At 40.0% G+C, this 17963-nt stretch overlaps 1 pseudogene; it reads right to left on the bottom strand.

Moving 5' to 3' along the window:
* LOC127685017 (ubiquitin-conjugating enzyme E2 G1-like) overlaps positions 1-17963 on the bottom strand; it is a 122321-nt pseudogene that overhangs the window by 94560 nt on the left and 9798 nt on the right.

Raw genomic sequence — 17963 nt, forward strand, 5'->3', positions numbered from 1 at the left:
CTTTTTGCTTTATGTTTCAAGTTCTAGGAATTCTCCACACTCAATTTGAAACATGAAAAAATTCAAAAGCTGTAAAGGGTTTTGTTAAGAGGCATCCATAATTCTCATATGTAAAGGGGCTTGTATATGAGAAAGGTGCAGAAAGATGTAAATTAAAAAATTGTTCTGAGCTAACTAATGACCCTCTAAGTGACAATACATTACACTAGAAGCTGAGTAAACTCAATCTGAAATTCATATTTCAATAGAGGCATCTGAAAACGTTAACACTATCAACCAACAAGGAAATGAAACATGCACTGTGAGCTGAAGTTACCTTGGCCAACAATCATTCTGCTACAATTCAAGAACATTTAGAAAACTGTGATAGTATAGGATGGTACATTAATTCACAATGCCCCATAAATGAGTCTGTCTTCAGGCAAGAACAACAATACTATTATCTTCGTGGTCTGAGGCAATACTACGAGGGGAAAGAGAAGAAGGTAGAGAGAAGAGAAGAGATCATGGGTTAGGAATCTTGAAAACATGGCCATGAGGGCTGGCCAGGTGGAGTAAGAGCAGCCTAGATGAATATGACAAATCATATTGTGGGATTATCGGCAGGGAGGTCAACATAACAGCAGAGAGGGTAGATATCTGCCCAGCTCTAGTGCTCACTAAGCCTTTTTATTAATATGAAATTTTTAGGTCTCTCATCTAGGAATTGAATGATCAAAGAAGTTGTAGAAACCTTCAGCTGAGGAGCCCCGGGGACTACTGTCACTATGAACCACTTGAATAGTGGCTCTGAGGCTCCCAACACCTCATAAACTGCCACATCACAATCTGTGATCTAAAGGGAGAAATCAGTGGTGATGCTCAAACTAATACACACCCTCACCCACAGGATTGGCTTGAGGTGGCATTCTGAAGTACCAAATGTGGGCATGCTCCCCATCCTGAAAGGCTCCAGGACAAGTGGGAGCACTCCTCTTTGTAAGTCTCTGTGAGGAGAGCAGTGAGTTTACTGGGTTGATCAATGGGGGGTGAGCAATGGGGAAATCATGTGGCCTCACACCTGTACCTCAACCCCAAGCCACCCCACCTGCTGTGGTCCCTCCCTCCCATGCTGCTACAGAGCTCCCAGCACTCAAGTGGATTTTCCTTAAGTTTTATTTTGTTGTTTGACCCCAAACTCTGGTAAAAGTAAGGCAAAGTTCATTATGTTTTAGGTCCATTTTACACTTAAACACTCTCAGTAGTTTTTCTAGGATGCTTTTGCAGTGCTTAAGCAGGCCTCGAGGGACTACCAAAAGAATGTTTCATTGTATTCTTTTCCCAGCCCACAGGAGTAGCCTTCCTGCCAAGAATAAACAAGTCCTAACTCTGCAGACTCCTACACAACTAGATAGGAATCTATTACTGAACTGTGCTTTCAGATTCACTAAAATTATGTCAAAGAACAGGAACAAGTGTAGAGCAAGGGGGGGAGACACCTGTTCTCTCAGATGCCAGGATCCCCAGCAAGCTTCCTCAGGCACGGCTAGGGAAGATGGAGCAGGCTGCAGTCTATGGGCACCAGCGTTCCATTCCTGTGCACAGCCAGTCAACAGTTCCTCACACATAAACACAAACAACTCCCCCCCCCCTCAGAGAAAAAAGAAAAAAATCATCTTAACAAGGAATGAACACTAATCTCAATAAGTGCAGGAGAGTCCAGAGTAGCTACAACTGAGCTGGGACCTCCAGAGATGACACAGACCAAGGGTAAATCTGAGGAGAGAGAGGCCCTAAGAGCTCCCTGGCTAAGGTCACATTGACATTGGCAACCCCACTGCCAGGCTGGAAAGCAGCAGGGCACAAAGACTGGGAAGGACCGGTCCTTGCAGGCTTCAGCATATGCACCAGGCTCTCCTTCCTGCCCTTCCTGACTGAGGTAGGAAAGTTCCCAGGCCTCCCTGGGTTGTTCTTAGCTCCCTTTCACTTTTTGGATAAGGTCAAAGTCCCTGGACCCTGTGATCAACACCCAAGGCAAAGTTGTCATAGGGCGATCTTTCAGGAACTGAGGTAACTGAAGTCAATAATGGTTCTCAAGCCCCTGTTCTGAGTCCACTTGGTTTCTCAGTCATTATCATGTGAGTCAGGGGAAGATCAGAGAAGAGTCTAAGGTGGTGCTAAGCTGCAAGAGCCACTCTAGCTCTGGCATAGAGAACTAAGGTTACTGAAGTTACTCCCTCCACCCTGCGCCCCAATTCTTGGTTTCACTGGCCTCAAGAGAGCATTCAGCCCAGGAGTGGGGATCGGCCAGGCACAAGAGGAGAGGAGGCCCTCATCTTTGCTTCTTAGTCCTAAGCAGGTTAAACTACTAGTTAGATAAAAGGGGCTTCTTAATGGTTTGCGGTGATAGAGCCACAAGGGTATAAAAAACGATCAATTCTGAGACTGCATACCTCAAATCCAATGCAATCTACTCTTTTTTTTGGGGGGGGGGGTGGCTTAGAAAAATTTAGATTACTTTAATCCCTGCCAGGATTAAATTCAGGTCATCAGACTTGGTGACAAGTGCCTAATTTACCAGCTGAACCATTTTGTCAGCTCCACCAACAGTTTTGAGATTTAACAACAATAATACAGAAATGATAAAAAAAATATTCAATTTTTCCACCCAGTCCCTGCTTCCCCATATATAACTCTGAAACTAATCATTTATTAATAAATTCCTAGGCTGTAAGCTTTGGTTCATTTCCTTACTAACTCATAACTTAAGCAACCCATTCAAACTATTCTTTCTACCACAGTTACTTACCCATCCTCAGCTTCATGTGCTGGTACCAAGCCTGGTGCTGACCTTCTTTATTCTAGCCTGAGTTCAGCCACCTACCAGTTTATGTACATCTCCTCACTGTTTCCAGGCAATATCTCCTTTTATTATATTCTGAGTTCATCTGTGTGGCTGGCAACCTCTGCTCAGATCTCATGCTTTGGGCCTCCACAGTGTTCCCTGGCGAATCTCCCTTTATCCTGAATTCATCTACCTGCTGGTTAGTTACCACTCCTTCAGTCCCTGACTGCTTCTTCCTTACTGTCTTCCTTCAGCATCTTTCCCAGTGTGTCTCTCGAATCTCTCTTTATTCTCTCACTATTTCCCAGAATCCTCTCTTCTCCTGCCTGTGCCCCACCTCCAATTTCCTACCTCAGCTCATTGGCCATAGGCTTTTTTATTGTCAGGTGATGCTTATAAGAGATTTTCTCTATACAGAAAAACCTTACTTGGAACTTAAATAAAAATGGAAAAAACAAAAGAAATTCTTCAAGAAAAAAGTGTTTTATGACTAGCAAGGTTTGGCAGGAAAAGGCATTTCAAAGCAGGCCAGAGTGACTGTGTTTGGCCCTGGAATCCCATGAGGTAGCTGGATGGAACAGACTCCTACGACTTGACATCTTAATTCCTCATGTGTGCCTCTCCCATCACACATGCTACAAACAAATAAACTACGTTATATTAAATAATTGTGTGTGTGTGTGTGTGTGTGTGTGTTGTAAGACAGGGTCTCAGTGTGTAGCCCTGAGTAGTTTAAACTTCAGTATGTGAACTTGACTGACATGAGATCTACCTGACTCTTCCTCCTGAATGCTACAAGTAAAGGTGTGCACCAGCAAACAAACAACAACAAAACCCAAAGAAATGTAAATTGTGTGTGTGTGTGCCTGCGCGTGTCCGTGTGTGTGTGTGTGTATGTGTGTGTCCGTGTGTGTGTGTGTGTGTGTGTGTGTGTGTTTGATAATCACATTTAAAGACTAGTCCCTTTGAGGTGGGTATAGTAGAAGCTGAAGGGAGGAAAGGATAATAAGAAAGGAATGCAATGATAGTTTAATTTTTAAATATACTGTCAACCTTAAAAATATAACAAGAATAGACTGCATGTGGCCCTGCTCCTGCTCTGTACTCAGTATTACATAAACATACTGAATGAGCTATACACTTACATTACCTTAGCTATTTACTGAAATAAATTTAATCCAGCATTACATCTCAAATAAGTCATTTTCCTATCTTCTTTCTTTTCTAGTTATGCTCCATCTCATTTTTTGCTATAGCAACACTTTTATTGGCCTGGAAAGGCAATTCTGTATCTAAAAGGGTTTGCTAATCTCCATGACAACTAGAATTCTGTTTCTAGCACCCAGGTAACAAGTTGGGTATCTTGAAAATGCCTGTAACTCCAGCTCTGAGGGATCTCATATTATTTTCTGGTCTCTCTCTCTCTCTCTCTCTCTCTCTCTCTCTCTCTCTCTCTCTCTCTCTCTCTCTCACACACACACACACACACACACACACACATACCCCAATTTTATAGTAATATTTTGGCTATTGAACTCTGACCAACATCTTTAGATAAGTCATATTTTTATATTGTATAGTAGTTGTGTTTTACATTCTTTCACTCACAAGTGTTTCAGCTATACTACACACATTTCTAGGTTAGCCTGGACTATAGGGTAAGACCTTGTATATTAAAAAAAAAAGAAAATTAAAATTTTAAATTGAAGTACAAGGCAAGACAATAAATATATAAAAATACGATTATGAAATAATTCTTTGACCCTTACTATAGCAGAAATCTGAGGTTTGCTGGAAGGTGTTTGTAGTCATAGGCACTTCTCCATAAGATACTTACTAGTTACAAATAGAAAAGTTGTTACTTTGCTAGGAGAAACTTGAGAGACAGCATTTCAAAATAGATAAGGTTAATGTCACCAACAACAGAAAAATTCATTAATATGCATCTTCTGAAATGAGACCTAATATTTCTAGAAAAATTCATAGTTTGAATCTAATCATGAAGAAGAATTAGGGACATCTAAACTGAGTACATTTTCTTGGTTCCCTACTCTTTGAAACTGGAAACATCAAGAAATGCAAAGAGAGTGAAGAGACATGACAAAAGCAATGCACGACTCAGGACTCCTGCGCATAGACATTGCTGAGATAACTCTGGGAGAACGGGGTATGGATAGCAAAGCACTCAGGGGTAAAGGCTGTCATGACTTCAATCAGTTCTGAGTGGCCCTCAGAATGAGAGAGATAGGAAAACACAGGGATGGATGACAAAGCAGACAGGGAGCTAGAAGTGTAGACTTTTGGCAAGTAGCATCAGCAGAGAGTCCACAAGTAGAAGGCGCCAGGGGACTGCACTGATCCTCGCTGGAGCACAGCAGAGGAGAAGATGAAGGAAGGCTTGCGGCAGAGACTAACCTTCTCACTCTGGTGCAAGAAAGCTGTCTGGGCAGGGTGTTTACCACTTCTATAGGGGGTATGTTGTGGTTGAGATATTAGGAAAATATGAATTTCCAAAATTTTACAATAGCCTCATCTATAGCCAAATTTGGTAGAAACTCTTTAAATCCCAAGTACATTGTAAGAGTAATTGAAACTACCAAGTTCTCTAAATCTTTACATTAGATATTATTTATTCAAAACTCCATTATTTACTACATTTATTTTTAGGTAGATTTGAAGCATATAGAAACTTGTGGTTTGATGACACACACATTCTCCCTTGAAGGAGGCATAATTTAGCAGAAATTAATATAGCAGAAAAGGTGCTATTGGCATCACTTACATATATCTCAAAATAAGTATTTAATCAGTGGTGGATTATTTTCTGAAAACTAGTCACACCCCCTAACCAAGAGTCAGATACAGTCATTATCAACCCATTTGCTATTTCTGTTGTGGTTTCTTTCTGTGAACATTGTATATTGAGGAGCATAAACTGTATTTGGGCTTTTGTATTTTCTTTCCAATAATCATAATTGGAGCTTCATTTAGTGATCAATTTTACTGCATAATATTTGTAGGTATGCTCATACCTATGTAACATATTCTTATATATTTAATTTTAAATATCTCACATTTGAAGGACTTATGGCAGCCTCCAGTCTGAAAATATTGCAAATAACAGTTGTTAAAAGAATCTCTGTATATGTAACACAAAAATCATTACTTTATTTTTTAAATGATGTTCCACTGAGTATAGGGACCAATGGAAAGACTATGTATTTCATTCACACATTTCAAAAGGACTAATAAATCTAGAGAAAATATCTTAAATGAAAATGGACAGTGATAACTGTGAAATTATCACTCTCAGGATTGATTTCAACCCATCTATCTGTGGCATGCATGGTTATGTAAGAGGAAGGTTCTCCTTGAATCACCATGGACGTGTGTTCTTTGTACTTGTTATTTAGATTACTAACTTAAGTTGTGTCCACCCTTTCTAAAGCACTGTCTCACAAGATACTTCAGAGAACCCTCCTTTTCCTCTGAGACTGAAGCTTTCTAGTCCACAGGAACTCTCTTTTTCAGCAGGAAGAGAAACAGCTCCAACTAGCATCAAGAGCCACTGAAAGTAACCAGATTTTCTAGGCTTTTTCTTCCAAAGAATAAACAAGGCAAGCCGCTTGTGTGAATCACTCTCACACAAGCCAAGCTGCAAAGACTCAAAACCCAACCCAGCTATGTGAAATAGATGTAGATCAACTGCGTCCCTTGGGAAGCGCTCTCTGTCCAACATGTTGAGCTGCCTGAAAGGAGTGTTCCTGGTTCCCAAAATTTTCATGCTGTTGCCAGTCCTGGGTTGGGTTTTGATGATGCAACTGTTTTTGAATCATTTGTTCTCCTGTGAGTAAGCTCTCACCAGTATTTCTGTAAATAACTCCAATAAAACTCACTGTTTTATTAACTGTACTTGTGTGGTATACATACTTTGGTCTGTTTTGGGTTCTGTATCTGGGGTGAGAAGCAGAAGTTTTGTAACACAAGTATTTACTGAGTTTACTTAAAAGTTTATCAACCATTAACATGTAAGGCAAATAATCATAACTTTCAAGTTCTTTGTAAAGTGCATATTTTACAGACTCAGGACTAAGTTGGTGCAATAATTATAGCTTTCAAAGGTTCCATAGACACCCCTGCCAGGAGCCATTCTCACATAGATCTCAAAACCCCCTCCTCTCAGCCATTTCTAGCCTGCTTTTTCTAGCTTGCTTTTATAAGGAAATGTACTAGCTTAAAAATTAGCCAAGTGAGCTAGATGGTCAGTATATGCAGGGCTCACCCGAGTGGGCTAGAACAAACGAAGCTCACCTCTGGTTAGGTTACCAGAGCAACTCCTTTCCACTTCACCTCCTCATGATCAATTTATTGTGCTAAGTTCCTGCAGCAATCGCCAGCTTTTCCCTGAGATTCTGAGAGACAATTCTGAGAAACTGTTCCCGAGAAATGATGCTAGCCCCCCTGAGATTGTTCCCCCGAATACAATGACTTTCCCCCCTTTACCCCTCTCTACACCTTGCGTGCTTTCCTATAAATTGCCTTGTGTAAAAAATAAAATTTGACAGCATGATCAGAATACTGTCTTGCTGTCTGTCTCTTGCATCTCTTATCTCTTGCCTTCTCCTAGGTGGTCTGGAGACCCTGTTGACTGTCTTGTGGGTTGGGACATACCCCTCTCCTCAAACACCTGAGGCTGTAGCCAAGACTGTTTCTCTTGTGGTCTTCTCTTGTGGGTCTGGGTCTATTCAGAGATTCACCAATCTAACTCAAGTTTTGTTTTTAGAAAAAATAGAGGCTTTTTATTTTTTAAAAAATAAATTGGCAGGAACAAACCAGAAAGAGTTCTATGGGTAAGGCCTATAGTCATCTGTGGTCAGTTCAAGGATTAGGAAGACAAAAGCACAAAGGTATAATTTCAGAAAGTCAATTTAACTCATTTCCTGTCTGGGTGCAGGTAAGAATTGATTATGTAGCAGACACCCAGTAGGTGTCTCAGCCATCCAAACAAATAATCATTTCATGTAAAAGTGGAACTTGGCAGTCAGCCTGTTCAGACTTGTGGCTCATTAACCATTCTTTGTAAGAAAAGCTGGAGCAGTGAAATATTTTACAACAATCAACAGCATTTAATAATAGCTCAACTTCTTAGGCAAGTTAGCTGACAGGGTACATTCAAGAAAGGAGAAACATTAAAGCAATTTTATTTTCACAAGCGAACCAGACTGTGCATGCGTGAGAGCCGCACTGCGCTGTGAAAACGTCTTCTCTCTGGCCTGTGCATGTAAAACCCCAGCCTCTCCTTTATATGTGCTCAGGCGTGTTTCCATCTATGAAGTGAAGATGGCGATGTCTCCCTTGTTGTGAGGAGTTAACCACAAAGTCCTTGTGCACCGATTCCAGAATAATAATAGAAAATTTCACATTGTCATTTTTTAACATCTGAGTAATACTCCATTGTTTAAGTGTATATTTCCTTTATCCATTCTTTGGTTGAGGAAAAATCTAGGTTGTTTCCAGAGTCTGACTATTATGAATAAAGCAGCTATAAACATAGTTGAGCAAGTGTCTTTGTGGTAAGATGGAGTGTCTTTGGGTATATGCCCAGAAGTGGTATAGCTGTGTCTTAAAGTAAATCAATTCCAAATTTTCTGAGAAACATCCATATTGACTTCCAAAGTAGCTGTACAAGTTTGCACTCTGACCAAGAATGGAAGAGTGTTCCTCTTGTTCCACATCCTCACCGGCACGGGTTGTTACTTGTGTTATTGGTCTTAGCCATTCTGACAGATATAAGATGAAATCAGAAAGTAGATTCAATTTGCATTTCCCTGATGGCTAAGGATATTAAATGTTTCTTTAAGTGTTTCTCAGCCATTTGAGATTCCACTATTTGGAACTCTCTGTTTAGATTTGTATCTTATCTTTAATTGGATTATTTGGCTTGTTGATGCATAGTTTCTTGAGTCCTTTATGTATTTTAGATATTAGAATTCTATGTGATGTGGAGTTGGGTTGGAGATGGAGGGACAGAGGGAGAGACAACTAGAGCTGGAGAGCATTTAGAGGGTGATGGAGAAAGCCAGTATAGTAGAAACTTCCAGGAATTTTAAGGGTGATCCTAGCAAGAATTCCTACTAGTGAAGGACACATAGCCTGAACTGGTCATCTTCTGTACTGTAACCAGGCAAGGCTTCTCGTCGTAGCACTAGGACACTAACTAAGCCACATAACCTTCAATGTACAAACTATCCTGCCTGTAAGATGTGCTGAGGAAATGATGACTTGAGCTTGTGAAAATGGCCAACCAATGACTACTCTAACTTAGGGCCTACACCAGGAGAGGGGCCCATGCCAGTACTGCCTGGATAGGCAGATGCTAAATGACCCAGAGACCTAAGGTAGAACCAAACACAACTGGAACAAAAAAAACCTGTCAATGAAATAGTTGCTAATGAACACTGTTACACTCATAGATTTGTACCTAGCACCAGAGAGGCTTCCTCAGGCAGCTAATGAGAGTAGGCGTAGAAACCTATTGCCAAAGATTACACAGAGCTCAAGGAAGCACACCAAAGAAGAGGAAGAATTGCAGGAGCATTGTTAGAGAACGCCAGGAGAACATGGCCCACAAATTCAACTAAGCAGGGGAGGGGCTCACAGAGACTGAAGTGGCAATTATGAAGCCTTCATGGATCTTCAATCGATCCTATGAATACATCTTATGGATGTTTAGCTTGGGGTTTTAATGGGCCTCCTAACAGCAGTAGTGAGGATGTCTCTGAATCTTTTGCCTGGGTTGCCATTTCCAGCCTTGATATGAATAAGGATTTGTACATAGTCTTATTTTATCTTTTTATGGAATGTTCAGTTGATATCCCTTGGAGGCTTGCTCATTTCTGAAAGGTGGGTTGGGGAGAAAGAATGTTGAGGAGAAACTGGGAGCTGTAGAGGAAGAGGAAGCTGTAGTCAGAATTTATTGTATGAGACAAGAATAAGTAAAAAGTAGTATCAGGATCAAGTCATATGACAGAAAACACATAGGTATACACACATGCATGCACCTGGACACACATGTGGTGCACAGGGACACACATATGGCCATTATGTTTTTGTATTCTCACATTTATGATGACTGTGCTAGTCTGAATGAGATTCCTCCACATAGGCTCATAGGCTCATGTATTTGAATGCTGGCGATCCAGTCAGTGAACTGTTCAGGATGGACGGAAGTGTGGCCTTGCTGTAGAGGATGTGTCACTAGTAGTGGGTTTTGAGGTGTCACAAGTCCATACCATTACTAATTAGTTCTCACTCTGCCTCACACTTGTGGATGAGAGTAAGCTCTCAGCTACTGCCCCAGCACCATGCTTGCCTCCTGATGCCATACGCACTACCACACTGGTCATGGACTCTAACCCTCTAAAACTATGAACCTCAAAAAATTGTTACAAGTTGCCTGGGTCATGGTATTTTAACACACCAATATAAAAGTGACTAAGACAATGATGAAATCCTATTACCTTAAAAGCCAGAGAGTAAAAAGCTTCTGAGCCTATCAGACACCCTCCTATGTTACACAGACAGCATCTACCCTAAGCATGGAAACAAGTATGAATGTAAATGTATGAAGTCTTTCTTAATTTTAAGCTGAACTATATAGCACATACCCCCTACAGAACACAATCGTCTTCTCTTCCTGTGCCCTGTAGCTTGTTCTTTCCATTGGAGCATCTGTTCTGACACTTAATGCCTTTACCTCAGGCATTCAAATATTACCAGGTCTAAATCAGGACCTATCTCAGGAAAACTCCAAGACTTGAATCACCCTTCACAGGATTCATCCACTGTCTAGACCAATTGTCAACCTCCCTGAGGCCTTTAACTAACTTAAGGAAGATGCAATGCTCAATAAAGATCCACAGAAAGAGTGGTGCCAAAGTGGAGACAGAGTATAATTGATATAATCAATGTTGACTAACTTTTGTAGGGTGGAGATTCCAAAGCAATGTAGGTGGAATAAGTTAGCAAAAGAAGTGGGAAAACTGCAGGAAGATATAAAAGAGGAAAAGAGGGCTCCACGTTTGACAGAAGTTTCTCCACTCCAAAGATGTTTGAAGAAAAACTGTAACTTCTAATCCTAGCCTTTAAAAAAAAATACTTCTGACATCACTGCAGTATTAGAAACATTTGGGAGTATGAACCATCGGCTGACAGTTACAGGAATCCTGGAAGGGGAAACAATGGTCAAGGAAGGCCAGACAGCAGTACAGTTATAAGCCTCTGCTCAGTCCCAAAACTTTTTCCAAGCCATGAAAGCCACTGCCAGTAAGAGGTGGATGGGAATGCTGTTCCTCACTTCCCCAGGTGATGATGCTAAGGAGGGGCATGAACACAGCTCTGCTGCAGAGAACATTTGAGTTCCTTGGTTTTCTCACCTTTTGAAGTAAGACACGTCATGGGTTTCATTCCCAAGGGCCTGAGATTTATAGAAAGCAGTAAAGACATGATTTACAAGTCTAACTACAGAAAATGCTAGTATAAAAACAAAAACTTTCCAATTTTCCTTATGCCATGACTTGGTCCTTCTTTAATATAGGAAATGGGGTTGAGGAAAATGTTGTGGTAAAAAAAAAAAAAATAGAGCAGGTCACTTCAAGATTAGAAATCTTTCAAAAAAGATAGCACCCTCACTCAAAAATTGCATTTATTTTATTTTATGTGTATGGGTGCTTTGCTTACATAGATATATGTGCACCACGAGTGCCTGTTACAGACAGTTGTGAGCCACCCTGGGTGCTGGAAATCAAACCCCAGATTACTCCTCTTCCAGAGGAAGTGTCTTTAACCATTGAACCATCTCCAGCCCTGTGCTCCAAGTTTGTGACAATGAAGGTTTGAAAAAACAATACACCCACTCTCAAAGCATGTAAGTAAAGAAAATAGATAAACTACCAAACCAGTATTCCATGCTGTCAATGAGTCAACAAGTACATCCCCCAGAAACTAACAGTGTTTAATAAAAGTTCCTTTTTATCAATAATATTCTCATGTTACTTAAAATTTCACAAAAATCAGCTCTTTAAAGGAATCTTTTTATAATTGAAGCCTTTCAACTTAAACGCTTATGCTAGTGAGACTGAGTATTTATAGATACTCAAAATAGTACACCTTCAATTCAGACGTCTAAGAAAGCAAAGTATGGTAGATGTTTCAACAACAAAATCATGCTTCCACAGAATGTCTGTTGCAAGAGAATATATCTGTAAAATCACATGTGAGAAATGTTTATATGTCAGAAATATAACTAACTCATAAATACACAACACACAATCTAACATTAGAATTAGAGCATCTGTAAATTCGATATCCATTATCTGCCTTTCTGACTCTCCATGGATGTCAAAAAAAAACAAGACTGATAAGCATCCTTTTCACTGTCTGTAGTGCATGCCCACAATTGCCGGCTAGATTAGTAAGTACCCCATTGTGGCTAGCATGGCAATAGATATTCAGGTCAGCCTGTTCGGCAGATGGCAAGAAACCATGGACTCTGATATCAGAAAGTTAGACTTTCAACAATATGGCACACAACAGAGAACTTCCTGACCAGCACAAAACATGGTGGTTGGAGAAATGGAGCATGATTAAAATAAAAGAAACAATACGAGAAAGTCCATGATCTAGTGCCATTTCTATCTTTAGTATAGATTTTAAGATCTAATCTACTCTAAGTCTCTCAAAACAATAACTATTATTCCCATGAGGTAATAATCAACTTGAACTCAGAAAATTCAAGTTCAAGTGTACTGTATGCTGAGACGGTAGTCACAGAGAGCACAGGGGCACTGAATGAGTTCTCACATACTTTACATTCTATGGCCATCTGAAACCATGCATGAATGAAAACATACGTGGAGTCATAAGCACATCACAATCTTTCCTAGATAGCAAAGTAGTGAAGTATTAATAACTATTATATGTCATTAAAAATATCCCCTGGCTCTTCTGAAGAGAACAGTATTCTCTAGCTCAGAGTAAGGAATCTGTTCAGTAGCCATGTTACAAAAATCCAAAAGCTAAGTTAATGCTAAAATGCTTATCAACCATGTGGGTTCCAGAGCCCACATTATGAAAAAAAATTACAAAAAAGCTGAACCCCAAGAGGAGAAAATCTCTGTTAATATCGGGTATCCTACTGAAAAGTCTTGAGAAACTGTGAGTTCTTGCCATCTCAGAAAGCAGGCTGACTTAAACACCTATCATTACAATGGCCAAAACAAAGGTACCACTCCTTGTCTACCGGGGTGGTAGATGAAAATCCATGCTGAGCCTCGGAAAAGGAAGCTGAGCTGGACTCTCCCACCAAAGAAACAACTACCTCCACAAGGCAAGTATGGGCATTCCATGGGGAGGAAGAGGTCCACCTCCCGATTTTCATCTGGCCTTGCTCCCATGTATCAAGTTAATGTTTTAGCTCAGTGAAAGTAATTACCAGCCAGGCTCTGCAATCCATCATTCACCCTGGGCATTCTTGCTGATTCTTTCTTTGGTCTATAGGACCCAAGAATCTCTTCTGTTGATCTGTAAGTGCAAAGGAAAGGTTTGGTTGTTACTAGTTTCTTGCTATTCTAAATTTCTGCCAAGTAATTAGAATAGAAAATGAACTATTATCAAGTTTTTTAATTGAAGCTATGGGGGTTAGAGTAGTCATAGCCTCTAACAAAAATAAGATTAAAACCATACATCTTTGATGCCCCCCCCCCACCTCTTCCAAGTAGAATGGACAAATGTAATCTGACTCTAGACAGTGAGCTCGGGGACTTGATCCAAATCACCCTCCTTCTAATTTAGGTCATTTGGCAAGAATACATTAGTAAATTAGCAAACTGCATATAAATTTACAAAAGGTATTCCTATATCCTCATATCATCCAAAAGAAAAGCATTATTGGAATCCTCACTGCATAGACAATGAGTGGAAAGTTCAGAGGTTAGATGCACTATCCCCAGGAACACATTTCACAGGTTACAAAACAAATTTACCCACTCAAAACATTAGGCTTCTATACATCTTTCCAAGTAACTATAATACAGGACAGCTTACATGAGTTCTAACCAGGAGTAATATCCAAAATTGATTAGCTCTTTGGTGTTCATCACACAGTAGGCATTGTTTATTTTACATACTCCACTAAACTACAGACGTGACAAAGGCATTCTAAAATTCCCCCTCAATGCTGCCTACCATGTAAGTCTGTTTCCTTTACATAAGTATATTGATTAGCAATATAAATACAAGTAAATATAATAAATTTATAGATACATATGTATGCATATAATATATAAAAGACCTATGTCGTAATAATCACAGTAATGGTAACTTAAAATACATCAGTTTAAAACATTTTGTCTTTGGTGATCAGAAACCCTATGGATATAGGATCTGTGGCTATATACACTACCAATCTAAACATCAAATGGCTGTGTGTGACAGCTAGCTTGTTCAGACAATGCTTCATTTGACAATGGACCATGAGAACACGGTGGTCCCACAGACTGACATGAAGCAATTTTTATAAAATGATCTAATGTACACATAGTTGAAAAAGAAAAAAAATGAAGGACAAGAAAACAAAGGCCTTATTGTTGGAGCAAAATATTGATGGTAAATTATCTGCTTACAAATAAATCTATGATTAAAAAGAAGAAGAAGAGAGAAACCAGAAAAACTACTACAGACACAATTGTGCCTGAGGAGGAGGCAGTCCTCAGAAGGGCTTGAGAGACGGTGCTAAGCAAATGGGCATCTCCATCTTGTCACACCCACGGACGACTTTCCAGGATGACAAGATACGATCCTGACATTGTTTAGACTTCAGCTCTTATATTAGCTTTTAATCAGAAAAAGGTTTTAAATGAAAAATGTCTTGACAACAGTTAAATAATCTTGTACAATGTATCCATATATTAATCTAAGTATAAGATTCAAACATTTAAAAATAAGTTTTATAAAATGCAAAGATTCAGTAATTTGATTAATTACTAAAGAACTACCTAACTTTATATAACTGGTATTCTATGAAATTACCTCTAAGGGACAGTCTTTTCTCTTCACTTTAGTTAAGTTAGTAATGTTAAACAGCTTTACACTGGCCTTGAGTTACTAATATCTTGATTATTATCTATGACTAGCAATCTCCATTAGTCAAATTATATGTTTCCGGCTTACGAGTATGTTCTTAAGTTTTAGCATCCTTTTTATATGAAACCACTTGACAAATTACCATTTCTGAGACAATAAAAAGACAATATCAGCACCACAGATCTCTTTCTGACAAGAATGGATTAGAAGAATGATGGTAAAAGCATTAAATCTTATCTACACAGTTATTTTAAGTAACAGAGCACAAGATAGCATCCTCTTCCATGAAAACAGGGTTTATAAGGCAAAAGCTAACAAGTTTTATCCAATTCTTCTAATCTCCCCATGATCATCACCAAGGAATGCACATCAATTTGTTCCATACATGAGGGCTGCCACTGTTGCCTCTATACACAAAATGTAGCCTCCTTTACCTTATGCATCAATTTTGATTGCATGTAATTAACAAGGATGTAAATTTTATTGAGGAAGAAGATATAGTGGAATGAAGAAAGGAAATAAGGAGGGGGGAGAGAGGAGACAGCTAAGAGGGGAATGTTCTCTGGGATGGGAGACTTGAAAAAGTCCAAGCCATTGATTGGAGGATGAGAACAAAGAGGAAGAAAGATTGAATTCCTCCTTACATCTGCTTCTAAGCTGTCTACCCGAACCCGTGGATTATAAAGACTAATAAGTAATTCATGGAGCAATGTGAAAAGTTATTGTTATCTAAATGTAAAAACACTAGTGATGATTTGGGGATGTAACTCAATGCAAGAAGGTTTGCCTACCACATGCTGAGGTCCTCACTTCAGCCCCCAGCACCAGAACAAATCCCACTTAAGAAGATTTCTGAGGCCTACAAGTTTTGTTTCTGCCTAGAATGACATCTCTGCAATTCTTTCCTAGAATGAGAATAAACTCCAAAGATTCAACACACTCTAAAACACAGGCCATAGCATGGGCAAACACTGGCCGTAGCTACACATGGGACAGTCAGAAAAAAAGCTCTCTGAGATCCACATCTCTTTACTGTCATTGGTTTGTAAAATAGAAACTAATACATAGCATAGAACCTTGGCAAAAAGTAGATAGACCATACAGGTTATATAAGAAAAAAGGGTGTGTGTATGGGTATGTATGTGTGTGTGTGTCCTATTTGATTTATGAAAGTTTCAACATCTATTTTCATAATTGTAGTTAAGACATTTCTATATCAACTTTAAAATTTTTATATAAAAGCATAATAAATATAGACTAGGAAGGGATTATACTTATGGGAAATTTTCTTTTGTAAGGCCCATTATCCACCTTGTTTTAAACTGCAGTTTTGACTTCATAACAAATTATTTGACAAACAGCAGAACCCAGAATCCTATTAGAAAGGGTTACTTCAAACAGTCAGTTTAGGACTGGAGCTAGACCCTTGAGGGTACACACACACACACACAAATACATGTGTATGCCTGTGTGTGTATGTGAGAGAGAGGGGAGGGGGGAAGAAGAAGGAGAGGGACAGAGAAAGACAAAGACAGAAACAAAGACAAAGAGAAACAGGAGCAGAGAAGAGATGAGAGGAGAAAAGAGGAGAGGAGAGGAGGGAAAAGAGGAGAGGAGAGGAGAGGAGAGGAGAGGAGAGGAGAGGGGAGAGGGGAGGGGAGGGGAGGGGAGGGGAGAGGAGGGGAGGGGAAGAGAGGGGAAGAGAGGGGAGGAGAAAAGAGGGGAGGGGAGGAGAGGAGAGAAGAGGGGAGGAGAGAAGAGGGGAGGGGAGGGGAAGGGAAGAGAGGGGAGGGGAAGAGAGGGGAGAGGAAGGGAGAAGAGGGGAGGGGAGGGGAAGAGAGGGGAGGGGAGAAGAGGGGAAGGGAGGGGAGAGGAGGAGCTTAATGCAGCATAAAACACATTGTAAGGTCTGATTGCCAAGAGGCTCAGAGACATTTAGAACAACCTGCCTAGGTCCAGCAAGTTGGTGACTGGGACAAGAAATCAAATCTGCTTTTTCTGCCCCAAATCTCCGACAATAATGCATATGAATGTCCCCAAGCAAGGCCGCTACTTCTTCTTGCTCCCACCAGCCATACAGTGGGAAGGGCTTAGCTTTGCCACATGTCACAAGCCCATTCACAGACTGATTACCAAGTGACTTCAAGGAAACCAGATTTTGCTCCTGTCAGACGTTAAGTGTATCAGTTCTTCTGGTTGAGGTTTAAATGGCCTAGGTGTCAGCGCTCTTCCTTAGAACAAGTATATACTTCTATCCAAGCTTCTCATTACAGGGCTTACCTGTCAGGAAAGGTTGCTGACACTGAGATCTGAAACACACATAAGCCTCTGTTGTGCCTTCTTTACTGACCTTTAGAGTGGTCTCCAGTGTGTAATCCCTCAACAGATACAGTAGACCTGAAAACATTGATTATAAATTTCTTCTCATTAAAAAAAGGTCGCAACTACAAAACTCCAGAGGCATTAATACTGCTGGAGAACCCTGAGTGGAAACAGAAACATTCTCTGCTTTTGCCAGTGCCATGAACCTAAGCAGTTAAATGCCCCATACTATTACTGTAGCACGAGATTTTACTAGGTTACACTAATGGACATTTGGAAACCTTTCCTAAAACTCTACAAGTTTAGAAGTTTCTAGGACCCAAACCCAATGTGTTGTAGTAACTTCAATTATTATCCATATCCACAAAAAAGGATCATCAAAAAAACCCCTATAATCCCCACATGGATTCAAAAGACAAACAACAGCAGACCTGAAGCCCCCCAAGGTAGCTGTGATACAATTCTGTTTCATTGATAAAACAGCAGCTTACATCAGAGATATATTATCTCACATTTCCTTATGTATATATGTGTATATCTGTAGTATCATAGAACCCTCAAAAATCAATGACACAGGTAGGGTGGGGGGATATTTTCATCATAGCTATTTATTGTCATAGAAGTCAAGGCCTGTTGCATAAGAATTTATGCAAGCTGGTACCGGAAAAAAAGGCGA

This window comes from Apodemus sylvaticus, chromosome 5 (assembly GCF_947179515.1).
Source record: "Apodemus sylvaticus chromosome 5, mApoSyl1.1, whole genome shotgun sequence".
NCBI classification, from domain to species: Eukaryota; Metazoa; Chordata; class Mammalia; order Rodentia; family Muridae; genus Apodemus; species Apodemus sylvaticus.